Genomic DNA, 22,910 nt, shown 5'->3' with positions numbered 1-22,910 from the left:
AAAGCGTCCACGTCTATACTGTGTTTCTAAAAAAAATAGTAGCAGCAAAATTCCAGCACTAGAGACTGAAGCAGGTTAATTAAGCCGTGCCTCGTACTTCAAAACAGAGACACTAGGAAATGTATATAGGAAAAAAGTAGTACATAGCAGCGAAATTCCAGCGCAAGACTGAAGCAAGTAGGTAAGAGTTAAAGTGATTTTCTGATCAACAACAACATGATTTGTCCTATTTTGCTCGGAATGAGCAAAGGACTGCTTGGGGGATCTTGTTGACGCTCACTAACGATCATTTCCAGACATCAACTTGATCAGAAAACAGAGGCAGTAGGAAAGATATATAGGAGCGGTGTTTTTGAATGTGTCCTTTGCATATTTCATCCATGACTCTGAACACGTGGAGGCTTATCCGTTGGCTTTCTGGTCCTTTAATTTTTGGGTCTATTGGCAATATGCTATTACAATTGTTACATTCTGGAGATACACCACTACTGTTCATGTTATTAGAAAAATACAATTACAATTTCACATTTGTTCGAAATATGCCATTACGTACGCATTTGATAGATTTATAATCATTTCATGACCAAATTACCCGCCTATCTTCTCCTGTGTAAGAAGAAAAAGGTGATGCTTATCTGTGTAGTTTGAAGGGTTTGTTTTTCTCCACGCAGGACGACGGAGAGACCAACCGGAGGTCCTCAGTCGCCGGTCATAGATTTTGCTTCCAATATTTCCTTACTACCACTTGACTAGCTATCCTGGGAAAGCCGTACGCGTTCACTGCATACAGGTCCAGTCAATGCAGCACTAGTACATGGTGGGTCGTCTTGGAAAAATTGCGCCAAGCCAAGCATACAGCTACAGCGACGACCACTGCTGCCACTGGAAGGTGCCGCGAACATTCAGCCCGTTTGTCCCATGGCTGAGGGTGCTATAAATAGCACGATGCGAGCACGGCCGGATGATCATCGGAGTCTGCCAAAGGAGCTAGCTTAGCTCGCCCAGCCCCGTTCGGCTAGCTAGTGTGCACGGGTGGTGTTGGTGTCTGCGTGATCGATGGCCGTGTCGTTGGTGCCGCGCCGCCGCCCCGGCCTCCTGGCGGTGGCGCAGCTCGCCGTGGCGCTCTGGCTGGTGGCCTTCACCGGCTGCCTCTGCCAGCCGTCCTACCCCACCTATCCGCAGCCGGTGCCAACCTACCCCACGCAGCCGCAGCCGGTGCCGTCCTACCCCACCCTTCCCCGTGAGTCGTCGCTCCTCCGCCTTCTTCGATTTATTTTTGCCTGCTGCTCTACTTCAGTCGCGGCTAATCGACGACGAGCTCTCTTCCCGTTTAATTTGCAGGTCCGCTGTGGCAACGCCGCCCTATCACGCCGTGCGTTGGTCGCCGGTGCTTGCCGCCATGATTCTTGCTGCGCCATCGACGTCAAGCAGAGGCTATACATGTATTTGAATGTGCGATCGAGTAGTTAAAAGGTTAAATAAGGATGTATCACGAAATCGACGCATAATGTAGTTTTTGAAGGCACGCATGTACTTTTCAATTCTCAGAACCAATACATAAAAATATAATTTGAAAGCGACTCGAGACTGAAGGGTTGATCTGAAAGCAATTCCATTATATGGTGTGTCTCTTTCCTGATTGATCTATGATCATGAACTTTCGTCTTTGTGCGTGTATTTATTGAGGTGAGCGTACGTACGTGTATGTGAACATCTGCTTTTGTACGGTGTTTCTCAAAAGAAAAATACTAGTACCAGCGAAATTCCAACACTCAAGGCCAAAGCTAGAGATGGCAGCGGATCGGGCTTGGTGCGGGTATCCGCGGGTTTCGGTTTTTCGGGTTTCGGGTTTGGTGTTGGTTTTTCGTCCACGGTTTTCAGGTTCGGGTTTCGGGTTCGGTTTCGGGTTTTGGTTTCCACCCGTGGATATCCAATGGATATCCGAAATAAATCATTTGAAATTAAAACTCATGTTTTATAATATTTTAATGATAACTTGTTTACTTAGACTATTAAATTTATTGAAAGTTGACTCATGAAAATATTTATTATTTGTTGGCTCTTGTTTATACATGTGAATATGTGTATATTTATCCGCGGATTTCGGGTATCCATTCGGGTTTCGGGTATCCGCGGGTTTGGTTTTGGTGATGGATTTCCACCCGAATCGGTTTCGGGTTCGAGTTCGGGTTTTGATTTCGGGTTTCGGTTTTGGGTGCACGGAGACTCCACCCGATCCGAACCCGACCCGCTGTCATCCTTAGCCAAAGCAGCTTAATTAAGCCGTGTGCGTCATACTTCAAAACATATATAGGGAGTAGGAAAGATATATAGGAACAGTATTTTTGAATGTGTCCTGTCCTTTGCATGTCTCATCCATGACTCTGAACACGTGGAGGCTATCCGTTGGCTTTCTGGCCCTTTAATTTTTGGATTAATTGGAGACATGCCATTGCAATAGTTAAATTTTGGAGATACGCCATTACTATTCGCGATATTAGAAAAATACCATTACAGTTTTACATTTGTTCAAAACGTACTATTACCTATTCCCTTCGACAGATTTATAAACATTTGATGACCAAATTACCCCTATCTTCTCCCGTGTAAGAAGAAAAGGTGATGCTTTATCTGTGTATACTTTGAAGGCTTAGTATTTTTCTCCACGCAAGACGACGGCCGGAGAGACCGACCGGAGGTCCTCAGTCGCCGGTCGTCGCTCATAAACTTTTCTTCACATATTTCCTCACTACCACTTGACTAGCTACCCTTGGAAAGACGTACGTGCTCAGTGCTCACTGCTTACAGGTCCAGTCAATTCATTGGCCTATATTATCTAGGAACGCGACGGCTCTAGGTGGCACTTTTTCTTCGCAGCGTGTACATTGTTGACCAGCAGCCATGGCGTACATGGAAAATTGGCGCCAACGTGCAGGCCACCAACGGTGACCACCGCCAGCGGGCACGTTCACACGACGGATCAGATCGGCGGCGGCAGCAGTGTCCATGGCTGGATAGCTGATCGGGAGAGTGGCCTGGTGTCCTATAAGTAACACAACGCAGGTAGGCAAGATCGATCGAAGCAACACCAAAGCACTTGCCGTCGTCGCAAACTCATCGACCGACGACCGATCGATCAACCAGACGGTGGCAGCGCGTGCCTGCCGGATCGGAGCCTGCGACCTGCGTGCGCGATGGCCGTGCAGCTGCGGCGGCGCCCCGGCCTCCTGGCGCTCGCCGTGGCGCTCTTGCTGGCGGCCACGGGCGGCTGCCTCTGCCGGAGCGTTCCGTCCGGGGTGCCGGCGCGCGCCCTCCTGTGATCCTGTCGACGCCGCCGGCAACACCGGACACCCCAGCTCCTCGTGCGTCCATCTCTGCTTTGCCTCAGTTCTTCTAGCTATACTGATGCAAGGAGGCTAATGAAATCACTGGCTTTTGCTTTTGATTGCAGCTCCGTTCCATTTCCCCCGGCCGATCTGCCGCCTCTGCCCTTCGCGCTGCCCATCTGAAGGTTGCTCCGGTGGCACCGGCGGCCGCTTGCCATGATTTTCACGGCCACCATGCATCAACAGCGGGTAGCGATCCCGCATGTACTACGGATCATTGATGAATGTGATGGTCACTGATGGAGCAGCCTAATCAGTAATAATCACACATCTTTCATGCACACCAGTAAATAAAAGGGAAATAAATTATCTCCAGCCGACCAGTTTCGGCTTTACCAGGATGCACGTAATAGGAGAGCTTGAAGGCCGTGTGCATTCGATACGTATTTGATTTGTTTGAAATAATCGAGATTTGAATATAAAGATCGAGACTCAAGATGTATCGTGTGACGTGGGCAGGGCCCTTGGGAAGAATCTGTATGGTCCTGGGCCAATTTGTGCATCACAAAAATACGGGAAAAGTCCGACTATCTTAATTTTTACAAAACCAAATAATATAGATCATCCAACTATCGACTGGACAAATTTGGACTCTTGAACTATCGCAAAAGTTCGATTTTCAACCTTCAATTACAAACCTGGACAACATAGATCATTCAACTATTGAAACTAGACAAATTTGATCCTTGGGTGGTTTCGAATGTGGTTTGTATATTTAAAAAAAATCTAGTTAGATCTATAAAAAAATCAAAACTAATTCATTTTAAATTAAGAAATATAAAACAAGTACCAATTTTTTCTAAAAATATAACCTATCTATTATTTCTCCATTTGAATCTTAATTATTAAAAAATAATAGACATAACTACAAGCAATAAAATACTATGAATATAAAAAAATTGGATCTGAATAACTAACAAGTATTATGCCAATAGATAGGTTACATTTTAAGAAAACTTTTGATACCAATTTCGTAATTTTTTGACTTAAAGTGAAGAACTTATGAGTTTTTTTTGTTTAAAATGAAATATTTTTAATTTTCACAAAATAAAAAACCACCTTCAGAACCACATGAGGGGCTAAATTTGCCCACTTCCAGTAGTTGAATGACCTCTGTTATCCTATTTCATAGTTGAAGGTTGAAAATCAGATTTTTATAATAATTCGAGAGTATAAACTGAACTTTTCTCTTATTTCGGTCCCTAAACTCTCAAGGTGAATTTTTATATCCCTGTAAATTACCCTTGATTGTATTTAAAATGGACTGTTTATTAAACTATTTTTTCAGCCAATTCATTTAGAATTAATCTTACCACTAAGACCATTTTAATTCTAAATTAGTTGTTTATTAATCATACATCATAGGTTAGTCTAGATCATTTGATATCAACGGTGGATATTATAGTTTTCTCGTTTAACATGGAGATATCAATTCTAACCCTGAATATTTCCTACTAACTATTTATATTTTGCATGCTCTGTATAAATTTATTAAGATAAATTTATTCCTATTCTCAATAAAAATTAAAATAGCAATTTTATTAAATTTAAAATAGCAAAATATTTTTTGATTAAATTAAAGTAGCAAAACAGTATTTATAATAAATTAAAAAAGCATCTTGAGAGTTTAGGGACCTGCATGACATGGGTGGACAAGTTTATGAACTTAAAAATGCATTTTGAGATATTAGGGACCTACGTGACACTTTGAAACAAGTTCAGGGATCTGAAAAGGCATTTTAAGAGTTTAGGAGTCTATATGACACACCGGGACAAATTTAGGAACTGCTGGTGTACTTTAAGGGTTTTAAAATAATTTTTCAGTAAAATATTTCCTCAAAAAGTTGTTCAAAGTTCTGTTTTACTGGAAAAAGTTATTTTGATGTGACTACAGTATTCCTGTCATGTATAAACAGAGTCCTCAAATTTTGAAAACTTTATTCCCAGGAAACCAGTTACACGTATTCTGTGTTTCCGGGCACACAGGCAAGCACGCATTTCGCGTGATGATCCTCGCCAGCGTTCACGGAGATAGCTGAACAACCAGCTAGGCACCAACTGACTTGCTTCTGCGTGTAGTAGCATCTATCTTGCCGATCAACGACGTATAAATTGCTCAAGGCTCTAGCTCACTGCCTGCTATGCGCTCAACACGACATTCTCCTCCACAGCTGCAGAGATTCTTCGGCTGCGAGCGAGATGAGTGCCAAGGTGACGCCGATTCTTCTGCTCGCCGTGCTCTTGGGATGCCTCGCGTTCTCTGCAAACTGTAAGCCTGTACACCTCTAAATTCTCATCGTTCGATCTACCTCTGGTTACACGTGATTGATGCGATGTTAGCGCTCGCAGGCGAAGGCGGCGGCGGCTACGCGGAGAGGCGACCACCTGGTGGTGGCCGCCGGTGGCTGCTAACCGGTGACCCGCTGATGACCGTGAGGAGGAGCAGCAGCAGGAGGAAGATGACGATGAACATGGTGGCGGGGTCGTGCGTGAGGAGCACATGCGAGGGCAGCCCCTGTTTCTGCTGCCAAACGGTGCCCACCAAGCCTTGCTTCTTGGAACTGGACGCTTGCTTGAGAGTCTGCTCCGGTCGTCTGCCAGCCGAACCGCTTCCTTGGAGAGGAGCTTCTTCGGCCTAGCCGTCCGCAGTCCACCACGCAATCCGTGCCATTGCATTGCTTCAGAGGAATGAGAGAACATGCATTTAGCTGCCAACGGACAAGGAGCACGCCTAAGTTAAAGTTTCTACACTTTTAGTTCCGAAGACACTAGAAAGTTTCATAATTGGCATAGCATCATGCTGGTGCATCTGCAAAAGATTCGTGTGCTTATGCATACACACACTGTAATAAGGAAAACAAGAGATAAGGCTTGTCTCACTTGATGGAATTAATAGCTACAAATTTTTATCGCAATTTTAACGGTTGATAACAATAATTCCATAATATGAAAAAACTAACCGGAAGTTGATGATGTACCATGATGCTACTATGTACTCCTTGAGTAGCCATACACATCAATCATTACATGCCCATTTTGTTTTGTTTATTGACTTTGTAGTGAATTATTGAGGAGAGAGGTAAAATGATTTTCAACATCATGCAAATTTTTGCTGACAGCCAAACTCCTTGTAATATACACAACAATTAATTGCTACATATACAACGTCATATAACAATTAATTGCCATGGGGCTCTAAATAACAACCTCAGATAATTTGCATGTATTATGAGAGTCATATCATACATGCATTACAGGACATGCTAGCTTTGGAGAAATTGATATGATTCTATGGAACTGTAATAGTTCTAGTTACAATTTTAATATTTGGACAACCACATGACCTTCAACTTGAACCACCATTTACTTTAGAATATTTTAATAAAACACAGAAATGACATTAGGAAACTACACTCACTACACCAAGCCTTGGCGGCCAAAAGTTTCATTGGCAGCCAAAATTGTATCGCCAAGGAATATAGGGCCCATTTGGTTCGCGTAGCTATAGAGCCTGGATCGTATGTGAGAGCCAGGCTCACATGGGACAGGCTGAGCGCATGCAACGTTGTCATGTTTGGTTGACTGTATTTGTGTAGCCTGGCTGAGAAGAGATGTTGTTTGGTTGTTTGTACCAAGATATGGTGCATGAGATAACAAATATTATAAAATTATATTTATAATTTTATTTTGTACAAATACACTTTTATAGTTCTTATTTTATCTAATTATATCTTAAACATTTTTGAAACACATTAATATCACTTAATATTTACTAATCATACACTAATACATCATTAATCAAATTAACAACCGCACCTGGTGAGCCTGGCCCGGCAGAAACGGCGATTCGGGCATTTCCCCGGAGCCTGGCTGCGGGATGCTATTTGCATGCGTGAAGCCTGGCTCAACCATAGATGCAGGCAACCAAACACTGACATCTTGCATCCCGCCAGCCTGGTTAAGGCAGATGCAGCAAACCAAACAGCCCCATAGTGTTTCCTTGGCAGTTTCAACAAACAACCAGGAAAATATAATTTCTTGGCAGATTTTTTGAGCTGCAAAGAAAGCTCGGCATTTCCTTGGTAGTTTTAGTGAACTGCCAAAGAAATAGTGCTTTTTCTTGGATGTTTTGGTCACTGCCAAGAAAACAATACATTTTGAACCCCCCCCCAAGAAAACAGTACATTTTCTTAGCTTTTTTGCGGAACCGCTAAACAAACAGTGAATTTTCTTGGTTGTATGGCCGAACTACCAAGAAAATAGTGCATTTCATTGATTGTGCGGCCGAGCCGCCAAGAAAACAGGGCATTTCATTGGTTGTGTGGCCGAGCCGCAAAGAAAACATTGTATTTCCTTGGCAGTTTTCCTAAATCTTAAGTAAATTGTGCAATTTGTTAAGAATCCAATCCAACAAGCAACATATTAATACGTTAAGAATCCAAAACATGCCTGTGGTATGTTAGAGTGCAATATTAAGTTAATTATATGTATTTATAAAGATATAACTTTTTAGTTTTAAAAATGACACGCAACAAACTGATATTTTGGCGGAGTGTACACGAATTCCACCACAATTTCATACAACTTCATTGTGATTGTTCGCTGCATCAATACAAAAAATTGAAAATGCACACACAATGGAGTCATGTGCTTTTATGATACGTTCATTTGCATCTACACTTATAAAACTTTATCTTAGTGGTTCATTTTGTGTAGCCATTAGGTCGTCCCTTAGGCTGTTTTGCTTCTTGGCGCACATCAACACAAGCATCCGCTTCCTTCTCCGCCTCTTGCTCACGCTCATCAACCTCGAATCCACTTGCATCTCCTACACTCCTCCACCCTTGGGCCCCGTGCGCGCCGTCACCGCTCTCCGGCCTAGCCCTACGTCAACCACCGCCACGCAACATGTTCTTGCTCTTGGCCCTCAACTCTTGGTGAAACGGTCTATTTGGCCAAATCCAATACTTGTACTATAGCGTAAAGTACTAAAGTTAGGTCCATGCCCTCCGCGAGGGGTCCACATCACGCGCAATGGGGACACACGGACGATGTTAAGATTAGTGGAATGATGTAGCGAAATTGGCCTCTCATGCCATATTTCAATATAATGTTTTGGCGATTGATGACACACACAACACTTGGACTAATGTGATTGTTAAGATGACTATTCTCAGGCTTTTAGGTTCAAGTGATGACAAAGAGAAGAGAGACTGTGAAGAAATTCAATACACCGGTTGAACCGACGTTAAGGAAAATACACACGCCGGTGTAATTGTCCAGAAGCTGGAAACTGGAGATACACTCACCGGATTAACCGACGTTGAAGAAAATGCATACGTCGGGCCTTGCTACGCCTCTCTTCTCTTTGTCATCACTTGAACCTAAAAGCCTGAGAATAGTCATCTTAACAATCACATTAGTCCAAGTGTTGTGTGTGTCATCAATCGCCAAAACATTATATTGAAATATGGCATGAGAGGCCAATTTCGCTACAATCTCCCCCTTTTTGGTGATTGATGACAACACAACCAAAGCAAGCAAGATGAATTGCAAGAATATGAAATTGATTTCAATTTGAAAAGTTAGAAACTACTTAGCTTGCTTGGATGACATTTCAATGCTCATTTTAAAAAGCCCTTGATACCAAATGCAGAAAGAATTGTGGAACAATGGCTTGTGCGTGGTTTGAACCATATGAGCAATGAAAGAATTTGTACCCTAGTCCATGGGATCATCAAATTGCACTTCTTCCCCACATTGACTAAGCACCTCCCCCTATCACCATGCATCCTTTTGTATTGCATTTTCCATTCCTCCCCCTTGCTAATGGCATCACTTGCTTGCTTTTTAGGGTACATTTCTCCCCCTTTGTCATCAAACACCTAAAAGCTTCATAACCACTAGCAACAAGAATTATTAGTAGCAAAAGAAATTCACTAGTGATAGAGTGTTATACCAACTAGATTAGGCATATCTCCCATTGTTTGAACAAGCTCCCCCTTTTTCAAAGCTTGTGGCACCTCCTATCTTGACATCCATTGTAATACCAATTGTGACTTGTAGGGGTAGTGTTCAAAGGAAATTGAATTCATGGAGATAGCTCTAGGTGACTAGCCATGCCTCCCTATATCATTTATCTCTTTAACCTTTGGGAGTTATGGCTTGGTCTTCTTCCCTTGTCCAATCTTTCTTGATCCATTGATACCAAATGTAAGGTTAATTGCAATGTGTATTATCTTGATACCGAAGGATTGAGTGTATTACCATATGGACAAAAAGGAGTGTGACTACAACAAATATCACTTTGAAAGCATGTTAGTCACAAAAACACAAGCTATAGAGTTAGCTCCCCCTAAATGTGTGCAATAGTGTTTGAATCACTTAATCAAATGTATGCACTTGTAATTCACATAATGGGGATCAAACTCTATAACTTGAAAACATGACACCAAATGAATACCAAAAATAGGATTGATACCGATTGTAGACTTTGGTATTTTCTTTCGAAACATATGTGTCATGGAGAAGCAACGGTTTTCGCCCATGTAGGTTGCACTAGATAAGAAGTTAGTACTAAAAACGACCTACCATATGATATTTCTAGGAAAGCATAAAAGATACCAAATGTAAATACCAATTATAAAGATAAGATCATGCATTCCTAGAGAGGCAGTGAGCTACAATGATGCATGAAGGATATCAAATGAAATTTGAGATTATCCTTTTACCTTACTCATTACCTCATATGTAGGGGAGGGGAATTTGGGTTACTAATCTTTAATCCACAACTCGGCTTTACTTCATCTTTGCATGATGCATCCCTACTTATGCATCCCAAACCTTGTTAAGCCTCCAAATTCCCCATCACTTGGGTGCTTACTACCATCCAATGATGGCTTGGCCTCCCTCTAAAACCTTGATTCCCCCTTTGATTCTCCCTCATGACTTGATTCACTTAGGTGTTTCTCCCCCTTTGGGATATGCTTCCTCTCCTTGAGAAAATACCTTACTTTGATCCATATTTATCCCTCTTTGGAATCAAATCACTTAAAAGGTCTTGCTTCTAAAAGGTCTTGCAAAATAATATAGCTCAAAAGAAGATTAGTATCCTAGGGAGTTAGCTCCATGACTCATGATCCAATTGTATGATATCAATGAAGATACCAATTGAGAATTTACTATGGTGGATCACAAAATCACGAAACTAGCATGACGTGAGCTAAGCTTTCCACAAGTATGTGCATAAAGTGATAATGTGAAAATCAAGTGCACAACTAGATGTTATAACTAGAAAGCTTAGATCATATCATGCACGGAGGTAGCTCTAAAAAGGATAAGAAATTGACAATTATACCAATTGAATGAGTTTAGAACCTAGCATACCTCCGGGGGAAACAACTTAGTTTACCTTGTATGTACCAAATTGAAAGTGACTTGCAACCAATTGAAAGTCTTTGAAGGAAGAGTACTTGGTACACCAAGATTGAGCAAGTGTATGAGCACATAGCCTATGAACTTAGATATGAGCATTTAAGTTCAATAAAGCATGGCTCAACATGCATGAAGGCACAATTTATCTAACCACTCTTATAGAGTTGTTTGTTCACATGGATTGTGAGAAACATTCTCTTAGAGTGTTAACTTCACGTGAGACTACAAAAGATAAGCTAGCAAACATGTTAGTCTCAAAATCACAAGCTATAAAGTGAACTCCCCCTAAATGTGTACATTTAGTGTTTGAATCACCAAGCAAATGTATGCACATTGATTTTTACACAATTAGGAAGTTTACCCTATAGCTTGTGTTCATAGTACACATAAGAAATACATACCTTATGAAGTCCGTGTACCATGAAAGGTAATCTTGTGTAGCTTTCTACACACTTATCAAACCATGTAGGTTGCTCATGGGTTAGAGTCATGGCACAAGCAACCCACCATATATAACACTAGGAGATGCAAAACAAGCAAACATCCTAAAAAAAGCAATGGAGCTACATGATGCTTGAATTGAAATCTAGCTACCATTACCTTATGGGGGACTTGGGCAACAAATGTCCAAGTTGTGAGCTTAGCTTGTTTTGGCTTGGACCTTCACTTTTAACTTGTAAGCTAAGCATCCAAATCCCCCGATGCACTTGTTTGGTGCCTAAGTCTTAGGAACCCAAACCTTTTGAGAGCCATCCATGGTATGAATAATATCCTTGGGCACCCAAATAGGTTGGTTCCATCCATATGTTCTCCACCCCATGACATGAGCCACCACCTTGCCATTCTTCTTCTTTTCAAGTATGTAGTGGTTGCTCTTTTGCTTTTTCTTGTGGGTGGGCTTAGTGTACATGTAGGACGCCTTCAAGTATGGAGATGTGTTTTTCTTGATCTCCTTAGCCTTCTTGTTCTTGTTCAAGTTATTGGGCTCTTCGGTCCAAAGGACAAGAATCGAAGAGACTGTGAAGAAATTCAATACACCGGTTGAACCGACGTTAAGGAAAATACACACGCCGGTGTAATTGTCCAGAAGCTGGAAACTGGAGATACACTCACCGGATTAACCGACGTTGAAGAAAATGCATACGTCGGTGCATTGCCAAACGAAGACCGATGAAAATACATACACCGGTTGAACCGACGATGCATCGGTCAATTGCATCGGTTCAGTTGTCCAGAGAGGTGGTTTTTGGAGGAACGTGAAGAAGTTACAATCACCGGTTAAACCGACGCTAATTTTACATACACCGGTTGATTGCATCGGTTAAACCGGCGATACACCGGTTAATTGCTAACGGCTAGTTTTTCAAGTAACAGTTTACATACACCGGTTAAACCGACGATGGCTTTGGAGGTACGTCGGATTAACCGGCGTTAAGCGTTTTTCTGGCAGCTTTTCTCCAACGGCTACATTTGCTTGGGCTGCCTATATATACCCCCAAGGCCGGGTCATTTGAGAGTGCTGGAGTTAAAGGAAGTATACAAGAGCTAAAGATCATCTCCAACCACCATAGAGCTTCATTGTACATCATATAGGCTTAAGCACACTTGTGAGAGTGCTTAGTGCTTGTTTAGGCGTAGTTCTTGAGAGAACTAGCTTGAGAGAAAGCCTTGCTGCGGCAAGCAACTTGTGTACTCGTCGTGTGACCCTCCGACTTGGTGTGGAGTGGCAACGACACTTTGTGCGGGGAAGGAGGCCCCTACTTGGTGTTAAAGCTCCAAGATAGTGAAGACGGTGCCGTGGTGACGCTTCGAGATAGACGGTGGCGGTGACCTCGTCTTTGTGACTTGGCGTCACTTAGCCTTTGCTTGTCGGGAGCCTTGGAGGTGTGGCAAGACGGTGATCAAGCGAAGAGACTCGGCATCCCACTTGTTCTTTGTGAGCAAGTGGCCGTGGACGTAGGGAGGGACTTTGGTGTCCTAACCGAACCACGTTAAATCGTGTGTCTTGGTGTCTTCACGGGAGTTTGCATATCCTCTCCCTTACCGCTTTACTTACCGCATTATGTTTCCGCATTTACTCTTTCTTGCTTACCTTTACTTTCCTAGTTAGTTTGATTAGGATTGGCTATAGGTTGCAAGTCTTTTGGGGTAAGTAGAGGGTAGCATAGATAAACCTTAGTCATAACTAGCATGTGTAGGACGTGTTAGGTTTATCTTATGCAATTAGATTGAGCCCTAGGATAGAAAAGCGATTAGCGACCCTATTCACCCCCTCCCCCTCTAGGGTCGGACACCCCGGTGATCCTTACAAATGATATCGACATGGTCGCCCACAACAAGCTACGGTTTCACGCTGGGGAATATATTCATCGCACGTGTGATTGCGATCCCCGGCATTGCTGAGAATCTGCTACCACTGCCGGTAGCCGCGCCGCAACATGGTTAGGGTTTGGAGGCTGCTGGGTTCCAAGGGGACAGGCCTATAGAGGGTCGTTGAGAGGTCGCCGGACCGGCGGTGGGGCTGGGAAAGACGGCAGCAATGCAGGGCGGTGGGGGAGTTCGAGCCGGAGGTGTTATCACGACGAGATTAGCGATAGTGGCTCAATCAATAGAATTAACTTGGCTAATTAACATATTGGGCTGGATATATGGTTTATATACTGTTGCTATATGGTGGCTGCCCAATCATTAGTTTGATCCACATTTTCTTGGCTAATAACCCTTTCTTGAAAGTGACTTACCTTGGCAGTACAGATGCCAAGGAAATTATAATATAATTAACTTGGCGGTACACTGCTGTCAATGAAATTATAGTTAACTTTATGGTGCAAGTAGGCTAGGGAAATTAAATTTTAGTTGGCGTTAGATGCTGCCAAGGAAATTAGAATTACATTGGTGGGAAATTAGAATTACATTGGTGGTACAACCGGCAAGTTTAAATCCGTTTTCTTGGCTATTCATGGCTGCCAAGAATATCTATTGCCTTGTCTGTTAGTAGCTGCCAAAAATATATATTGCCTTGACTGTTACTGGTTGCCAGCAAGGAAACAATTTAAGTTGGCTGGATAGAACTGCCAAAGAAATCTATATACTTGACAATTGGAATATTTTCTTGGCACATTCGATACCTTGGTGAGAAACAGCCAAGGAAATAATCCTTGGCAGTTGGTCGCCAAGTAAATCGAGTTTTCTTGACTCTCTACTCTTGGCGGATTTTGCTTAGCGGTTGGCAGCCAAGGACAATTGCCTTAGCAGTTTTTCTATATTCCTTGGTGGTTTTGGCCCCCAAGGCAATTCCGTTTTCTGGTAGTGACTTCTCAATAGAAATGTATGCATGATGCATGCAATTTTCATGTTTACAATCTAAAATGCTTTGAAAAATATGTACAGTCAAAGTTTCAAGAACTCGAGGAAACCTTGTCTAAAATATCACGTATTTGTCGCTAGAATGAGCACTAGAGCATCTTGTGATATTTATTTGTCACTGCTGCCTGTACGCGTACTCCGTGTATTGACTTGGATGTATTCAGATATGCATATAATTCCTTTTTAATTAGATTGTCATACAGCATTGTTCTTGCTCACACACTTTTGAGGTTCCTTACAAGACATTGATGCTCACTATACCTATGTTGTTTGGGCATCTTTTGATTTTCACCTAAACAAGGTATGTACCTTTTGTTTGGATTCACAAGCCTAATTTAAACCATAACAATAAATAAAGTGAGTCCAATACTTAGCAGACTATTATTGCAGTTCCATGGTATGTACCATGCATATATAATACTACCCTCTCACGCTTATTGAGCAGGGAATAATTGTACTACCAAGAAACACATCCTGTGGCCGGCCTACTTGCAGTTGCATATGTACTACCAAGAACATGATGTAGCCCGTTTGTTGGTCCCAAATTCCCAATAATAATATCGATCGTCGTTGTGTACTTACTTATTTATACAAATTTGGGTGAAGTCAGTGTTAACGGCAGCACCGATCTACACAATGATGGCAGAGAATTTGGGTGTAATCAGAGTTGTATAGCGGTGGGAACCAATTACACAGTACAGAGATCCATAACCAAACGAAAACTATCGAAATCGCTTCACGCTATGAGCTGATCACGTTACAAAAAAGACAAACCAAGCGCCACCTTAGTTTCTTGGCCAGTTGTGTCACGGCTGACCTCCGACACAAGATGGCTCTGGCTCCAAAAAACAGACCAACACCGTGCGTGGTCAGCAATTCAAGTCAACCCAACTGTTCAGGCATTCTTTCAGGCTTAAGAACAAGACCTATATCCCAAATACAATCCGATACGCTTCTCTTCTAACCGCCAACGTGACACAAGACAATTATTCGTGACGAGCTCACTCTAGAAACGGTTAGAAAAAAATCGACGCAAAGAGTAATTAAGCAAAAAGCATCCTACTCAAGTCAAACACAGCACGTAATGGAAAGTACCAATTTACCGAAGCACCAAAAAAAGCTTTTCCAATTAGATTCACAACAGAGTTTACTTCAATAAGCAAGCAACGACTCAACAAAAATTAGCAAAGCTCGAAAACAGGCTGACACAATATAAAAGACAATAAAGAAGCCGCTCATAAAGCACCTAGCTAAAACCCTTCTCTAATCAAAACTTGCTCAATTGAACAATTCATGTTTGCTCAATTAAACAATTCAAGCGCTAACTGAGAAAACAATAGGCAACAGACTAGCTATAAAAAATGCCAGACTAATTAGATTATACACAAGGGCTCAACGTGGTTTAATAACCAAGCTAATCATTTACTCAAATGGCCGGGGCCAGAGCAAGCATGCAGCAATTAAATAAAACATGAACTAATTAACTTTTGTCATACAAGACACCTGGGCTGTAAGGCCTGCTAGTGTACGGGTAGCCACAGCCTCTGGGCTGTAAGGCTCCCAGACAACGTCCTCGGGCGTCAGCATGTCGAGCTCTGAAACAAACTCAGGATATGCGCGTCTAACCTGCGCATGCGCCCAGGACCTCTGCATTTCGAATAAGTAAAATTAAAAGTGCACTAATGCATCATGTAACAATGAATAACAAAATTAGATTTGTTGCGAACGTACCTGACGCCAGATCTAGATAGTTCCCATAGTGGGCCTCTCGTCCTCCTCGTCGCCGTACATGGCCCCGTGGTAAGGCTCGTGGCTGACCATGGGCCGACCAACGGCTAGCCTCTCGTACGACCAAAGCTATAGCAGTAGTGGGCACCCTGCCAGGATATCGTTCCCATGTGTGTTCATGCAGCAGTCGCAGAGTCCACGGTAAGTGGCTGCAAGTACCGCCTCACCCCAGCTGTAGGGCGGTACGTCCTCGTCCCCATCCACAATCTCCCGTGCATACGGAAGGAGAATCCTATCGATCGAGTTGCCATGAGTGTTGTTGAACATGATGTAACCAAACAACCAAAGTAGGTAAGCCTCCAGCGATCTGGTCACACTGTACTCGTCGGCATCCGTAGCCAACAGGGCAGGCTGCATAAACAATTAAGATTAATGGTTTCAACTGACAATGGAACATGTGAATTGTAACAATTAAATTTAAATATGGAATGAATACGTATTGTAAACTGTAGGAACCAGGTCTTCGAAGGACCTGCTGCTCGCGGGTGCGGGTTGATCGGACCTGCTTCTTCCACGCGGTCAACCAGGGCAAAACGGGCCTCCAGGTCATCCTTCCACGAGGCCGCCACCACACGCGGACCTATAGCCTCCCCAACGATAGGGAGGCCGAGGAGGTAGGCCACGTCCTGCAGCGCCCCCACCCTCCCAAACTGCCTCGCCTGCGCGCGCCGCCGCCCGAGGCTGCCTTGCTCCGCGTCGCACGCCCGCGCCGCCGCTGCCGGATCCGCGCGGCTCCCGCTTCTGCGCACCGTTGTGTAACGACCTGGCTTAAGAGAACGGCTAAGATCTACTCTGCACGTTGAGTAAGCCACACCTGCTAATTAATTCTCTTGCGCTTTTGTCCTCGCTTCGCGCAAAAAGATCGATCCGGAATTAACAGTTTCCTACGGCCAGCTATTTAAGTTGGCTCACCCACCGATCGGAAAGCAAGGTGTGCTGCTCCCGATGCGCTACAGTGTTTTTAGTGTGAACAGCACCCGCGCTACAGTACCGCAAAACTCAACCCTCAGCGCGTCCCAGTCCGTTTGGCGCTACAGTACCGGTCTACAGCCCACGCGAAAGTGGCTTGTAGCCCACTTAGCTCGTTGGGCTGATTTCTTTTGGCTGTTACATACACCCACCCTAAAGAATTCGACGTGTCCTCGTCGAAGAGCCAACTTATCCGTATGGGACAAAGGAGCAGGATCTCCTCTCTTGGCCACGTTCCATACGTCTAGTGCTAACGGTCCCATGTGCCACATCCGTGCGTCCAGTGTCAACGGTCCCTGTGCGACGTCTGTGCCTCGCACACGCCCGTCCACATGCCGGTGGCATCTACGCCCCCACGCGTCCGTGCTCATGCCCACTTCTGCCCGTATGTGGCGTGAAACCGCGAGAGTCGGCTCTGATACCACTGTAACGACCTGGCTTAAGAGAACGGTTAAGATCTACTCTGCACGTTGAGTAAACCACACCTGCTAATTAATTCTTTTGCGCTTTCGTCCTCGCTTCACGCAAAAAGATCGATTCGGAATTAACTGTTTCCTACAGCCAGCTATTTAATTTGGCTCACCCACCGATCGGAAATCAGGGTGCTACTAAGCCAGCTGCTCCCGATGGGCTACAGTGTTTTGCGCGTGAACAGTACCCGCGCTACAGTAACCGTCAAACTCAGCCCACGACGCGACCCAGCCCGTTTACTGCTACATGCTACAGTACCGCTCTACAGCCCACGCGAAAGTGCTCGCAGCCCACTTAGCTCGTTCGGCCGATTTCTTTGGGCTGTTACACGTTGGGCCCTTGCCTCCCCCCTCCCCGCGCGAAGCTTCCACCGCCCCTGCTCCCGCTCCGTCCGCGCGAGCCGCCGTGCACGTGCATGTGCCTCCTGCACCCACACGCCGCTGAGCCCGCGCCGTTGCTAGGCCTGTCCCGTTGGTCCCGCCGCGGGCTCCTCCTTTGCGCCCGCGCCGCGCGCCGCGTGCGGAGGACAGGAGAGGAGGGGGGCGCCACCGTAGGTAGGGGCTGGAGGGGAGGAGACCGGGAGAGCAGGGGCGTTGGCGGCGGAGGGGGTCTGGAAGTAGAAAAAGGGCTGACATGTGGGGCTGCTCGGTTAGTGAGAGAGAGGGGGAGGAAGAGGAGGTGATGTGGCAAAAAAATACAGTGACATGTGGGACCCGCATGTGCCACATCAGCAAAACTACCAACAAAACAGCTTTGACGTGGTCAAGGGGGGTAATTTGGCCGGTATTGAAAGTTTAGGTATGTAAGATTTCTGGTTTTTGAGTTCAGGGGTGTTTTTCAGATTCGGTGACAAGTTCAGGGGGTCAAATGGATTTTTCTCTAGTAAAAAAACTATGCAAATAAAGTCAAATTTAAGTCTTTTTGAAGAACTTTTTTAGTAAGGCAAGCAACAATAAAAGAAGTGATATTTTGCACAAATTTTTGAATAAGACGAGTGATCAAACTCGAGGTCTAAAAAGTCAAACGAATTATAATTTAAAATGCATCGGAGGGAACAGAGCTGATATAATGGGCGTCCACATGAGCAACAAATTTTTGTGGGTTTTTGTCTGTTCAACTCCATAAATTTGGAATGATTCAAATTAAATTGCTATATTTAGGAACAGAGCCGAGGGAGGAGGGACATGAAGTTTCACATGGGTTAAACATTTCTTTTGTGCATTTGTTGATTGAATTGAACGGAGTTGAACTCGCCACCTCATCTATAATCAGGGCTGGCCCTAGGGCGGTGCGGAAGGTGCGACTGCACCAGGTCTTCAAAAATTAGGGGCCTCCAAAAGTTGCTATACTAAGAGGCCTGTCAAGTTACAAGTGACAACAAATTTTAGTACGTGCAGCTATATAGCCTAATAAGATGTGCAACTACTATATTTTCACATGACAGAGTGACTGAGGGCACCAATTATGATTATCAATCCATTAATCACGTTAACCATAGTCTCCTCGTTTCTGCAATTTCTTCTTAACGAGACTCCTCGTTTTCCCGCGATTATTAACTGCTGCAGCACGCATGCTGGTGCCGGAGTTACTGTGGGAGTTTAGTTCATTTCCTAGCACCTTGATGATCCAGACGGACTCCAAGGTAAAATTCACCGAGATCACACAGGGATTGGCCGTGTAAAAACCAGAGTGGCGGATGGAGCGGGATTCAGCAGTGTGCACTGTGCAAGCCCTGAAACGGACAGCAGGGCTGGCCGCGCTGCTTATGGGTGCAAAGACCAGGCCTCAGTCGCCGGTCGTCGCTAGCACCAATTATTCTCCCTTCCTATTTTTGCCTACCGGTGGTGACAATTATTTGATTAGCTACGTGCGCGATCTTCTTCTCAATGACGAAATGAAGACCTGATCGAGATCGATCCCCGGCTGTCGCTAACTCGAGTTGTTCTCGTTTGAAGTCCACATCCGATCCCCATAGAAAAACATGCAAACTATCTGCTTTATTATTTGTTTCCAATAGGAAACATTTTGCCGGTCATCAATACATACAACACTGAGCAGACGGCTTTGTGCTTTGTGCTTTGCAGTGGCAGTGGCAGTAGTGATTATTTGAGATTAACACAAATTTTCCTCATCTAAAAGATGTTAGCCGTATGCACCAACCAATTTACTAAAAACACTATATAATGCAAACAATAGTCATGGTGCGCGCCTCCACCTTCGACCGTCACCTACTCCGGTGCCTCTGCTCGCCGCTCTGCACGAGCACGCGGCTCCACCCGGCTCTGCCTACACTGTGCCTTCTGCAGCGCAGCAGCGTGCTCCACTCGTCGTCACTGCAACTGCGCCGCCCATCGACCATCGTCGCTGACCGCAACCGCGTGGCTCCACCCTCGCTTCATCATCAAGGTATGAGTTTTCATCATCGTCGCCTCTGGTCTACTGTCTAGCATCAAGGTGTATGCTAGCGTTGTTGCAAGTAGCTTAGAATCTGTCAAGTATTGCACTTGATTAATCTCTATGGTCTTGATGATTGCTGAAGCTAGCGTTATGGCTTGTGTCTCAGCTTGTAGCTTGTTGTGCTCCTTGGATTAATATTCCAAGGCCAGCATGACATAGCATCTTGTTCCTGAAAAAGGTGGGAGTGTGTTGTTGTGTGGTGGTGCTGTATTTTATGGCTGGGTGGGTGCAGAAGATTGATTTTGCAGGTTCCGTGTGATAGTGTGTGAGATATGGATTTGTAACGGTCGTTAGTCCTTGCCCGTTACTCCGTTGCTCTGTGGGCCTAAAAAAAAGCAAGTTTGGGTTACTGATTACTGCTTTCCATAATGGTCGCAGATAAGTAACTATTGCAAATATGGACAATAGGTAACGGGTGTTTATACTATCATTTGTAACCCGATAACAGTAACGTTTGCTATGCCCGTTACCTATGGCTGTCCGTGCCCATTACAAATCAAGATTTCTCACTTAGTGGCATTCGATAGATTTATAATCATTTCATGACCAAATTACCCGTCTATCTTCTCTCGTGTAAGAAGAAAAGGTGATGCTTATCTGTGTAGTTTGAAGGGCTAGTTTTTCTCCACGCAGGACGACGGAGAGACCAACCGGGAGGTCCTCAAGTCGCCGGTCGCCGGTCGTCGGTCATAGATTTTGCTTCCAACATTTCCTCACTACCACTTGACTAGCTATCCCGGGAAAGGCGTACGCGTTCACTGCTTACAGGTCCAGTCAATGTAGCACTTGTACAGGGTGGGTCGTCGTGGAAAAATTGCGCCAAGCCAAGCATACAGCTACAGCGACGACCGACGACCACTGCTGCCACTGGAAGGTGCCGCGAACATTCAGCCCGTTTGTCCCATGCCGGCTGAGGGTGCTATATAAATAGCACGATGCTAGCACGGCCGGATGATCATCGGAGTCTGACAAAGGAGCTAGCTTAGCTCGCCCAGCTCCGTTCGGCTAGCTAGTGTGCACGGGTGGTGTTGGTGTCTGCGTGATCGATGGCCGTGTCGTTGGTGCCGCGCCGCCGCCCCGGCCTCCTGGCGGTGGCGCAGCTCGCCGTGGCGCTCTGGCTGGTGGCCTTCACCGGCTGCCTCTGCCAGCCGGCCTACTCCACCTATCCGCAGCCGGTGCCAACCTACCCCACGCAGCCGCAGCCGGTGCCGTCCTACCCCACCCTTCCCCGTGCGTCGTCGCTCCTCCGCCTTCTTCGATTTATTTTTGCCTGCTGCTCTACTTCAGTCGCGGCTAATCGACGACGAGCTCTCTTCCCGTTTAATTTGCAGGTCCGCTGTGGCAACGCCGCCCTATCACGCCGTGCGTTGGTCGCCGCCGCCGGTGCTTGCCGCCATGATTCTTGCTGCGCCATCGACGTCAAGCAGAGGCTATACATGTATTTGAATGTGCGATCGAGTAGTTAAAAGGTTAAATAAGGATGTATCACGAAATCGACGCATAATGTAGTTTTTGAAGGCACGCATGTACTTTTCAATTCTCAGAACCAATACATAAAAATATAATTTGAAAGCGACTCGAGACTGAAGGGTTGATCTGAAAGCAATTCCATTATATGGTGTGTCTCTTTCATGATTGATCTATGATCATGAACTTTCATCTTTGTGCGTGTATTTATTGAGGTGAGCGTGCGTACGTGTATGCGAACATCTGCTTTTGTACGGTGTTTCTCAAAAGAAAAATACTAGTACCAGCGAAATTCCAACACTCAAGGCCAAAGCAGCTTAATTAAGCCGTGTGCGTCATACTTCAAAACATATATAGGGAGTAGGAAAGATATATAGGAACAGTATTTTTGAATGTGTCCTGTCCTTTGCATGTCTCATCCATGACTCTGAACACGTGGAGGCTATCCGTTGGCTTTCTGGCCCTTTAATTTTTGGATTAATTAGAGACATGCCATTGCAATAGTTAAATTTTGGAGATACGCCATTACTATTCGCGATATTAGAAAAATACCATTACAGTTTTACATTTGTTCAAAACGTACTATTACCTATTCCCTTCGACAGATTTATAAACATTTGATGACCAAATTACCCCTATCTTCTCCCGTGTAAGAAGAAAAGGTGATGCTTTATCTGTGTATACTTTGAAGGCTTAGTATTTTTCTCCACGCAAGACGACGGCCGGAGAGACCGACCGGAGGTCCTCAGTCGCCGGTCGTCGCTCATAAACTTTTCTTCACATATTTCCTCACTACCACTTGACTAGCTACCCTTGGAAAGACGTACGTGCTCAGTGCTCACTGCTTACAGGTCCAGTCAATTCATTGGCCTATATTATCTAGGAACGCGACGGCTCTAGGTGGCACTTTTTCTTCGCAGCGTGTACATTGTTGACCAGCAGCCATGGCGTACATGGAAAATTGGCGCCAACGTGCAGGCCACCAACGGTGATCACCGCCAGCGGGCACGTTCACACGACGGATCGGATCGGCGGAGGCAGCAGTGTCCATGGCTGGATAGCTGATCGGGAGAGTGGCCGGGTGTCCTATAAGTAACACAACGCAGGTAGGCAAGATCGATCGAAGCAAAACCAAAGCACTTGCCGTCGTCGCAAACTCATCGACCGACCGATCGATCAACCAGACGGTGGCAGCGCGTGCCTGCCGGATCGGAGCCTGCGACCTGCGTGCGCGATGGCCGTGCAGCTGCGGCGGCGCCCCGGCCTCCTGGCGCTCGCCGTGGCGCTATTGCTGGCGGCCACGGGCGGCTGCCTCTGCCGGAGCGTTCCGTCCGGGGTGCCGGCGCGCGCCCTCCTGTCGACGCCGCCGGCAACACCGGACACCCCAGCTCCTCGTGAGTCCATCTCTGCTTTGCCTCAGTTCTTCTAGCTATACTGATGCAAGGAGGCTAATGAAATCACTGGCTTTTGCTTTTGATTGCAGCTCCGTTCCATTTCCCCCCGGCCGATCTGCCGCCTCTGCCCTTCGCGCTGCCCATCTGAAGGTTGCTCCGGCGGCACCGGCGGCCGCTT

General features: G+C 45.2%; 3 long non-coding RNA genes across 4 annotated transcripts; all 3 read left to right on the top strand.

Annotated features, from left to right (window-relative positions):
* Positions 1–957: 957 nt before the first annotated feature.
* On the top strand, positions 958–21,485 carry LOC120689267. 2 transcript variants are annotated; one of them, XR_005681214.1, is made up of 2 exons: positions 958–1,240; positions 21,203–21,485. It is a non-coding gene; the product is annotated as an uncharacterized LOC120689267 (long non-coding RNA). The 2 variants fall into 2 exon arrangements; XR_005681215.1 differs by lacking the exon at positions 21,203–21,485 and adding an exon at positions 1,342–1,618.
* On the top strand, positions 3,109–3,860 carry LOC120689471. The gene is made up of 2 exons (XR_005681238.1): positions 3,109–3,362; positions 3,452–3,860. It is a non-coding gene; the product is annotated as an uncharacterized LOC120689471 (long non-coding RNA).
* Positions 5,444–6,265, top strand: LOC120689562. The gene is made up of 2 exons (XR_005681327.1): positions 5,444–5,655; positions 5,736–6,265. It is a non-coding gene; the product is annotated as an uncharacterized LOC120689562 (long non-coding RNA).
* Positions 21,486–22,910: the final 1,425 nt, after the last annotated feature.

This window comes from Panicum virgatum, chromosome 1K (assembly GCF_016808335.1).
Source record: "Panicum virgatum strain AP13 chromosome 1K, P.virgatum_v5, whole genome shotgun sequence".
NCBI classification, from domain to species: Eukaryota; Viridiplantae; Streptophyta; class Magnoliopsida; order Poales; family Poaceae; genus Panicum; species Panicum virgatum.
The sequence above is the reverse complement of the archived record's forward strand: the minus strand, read 5'-3'. Positions and strand labels throughout refer to the sequence as shown.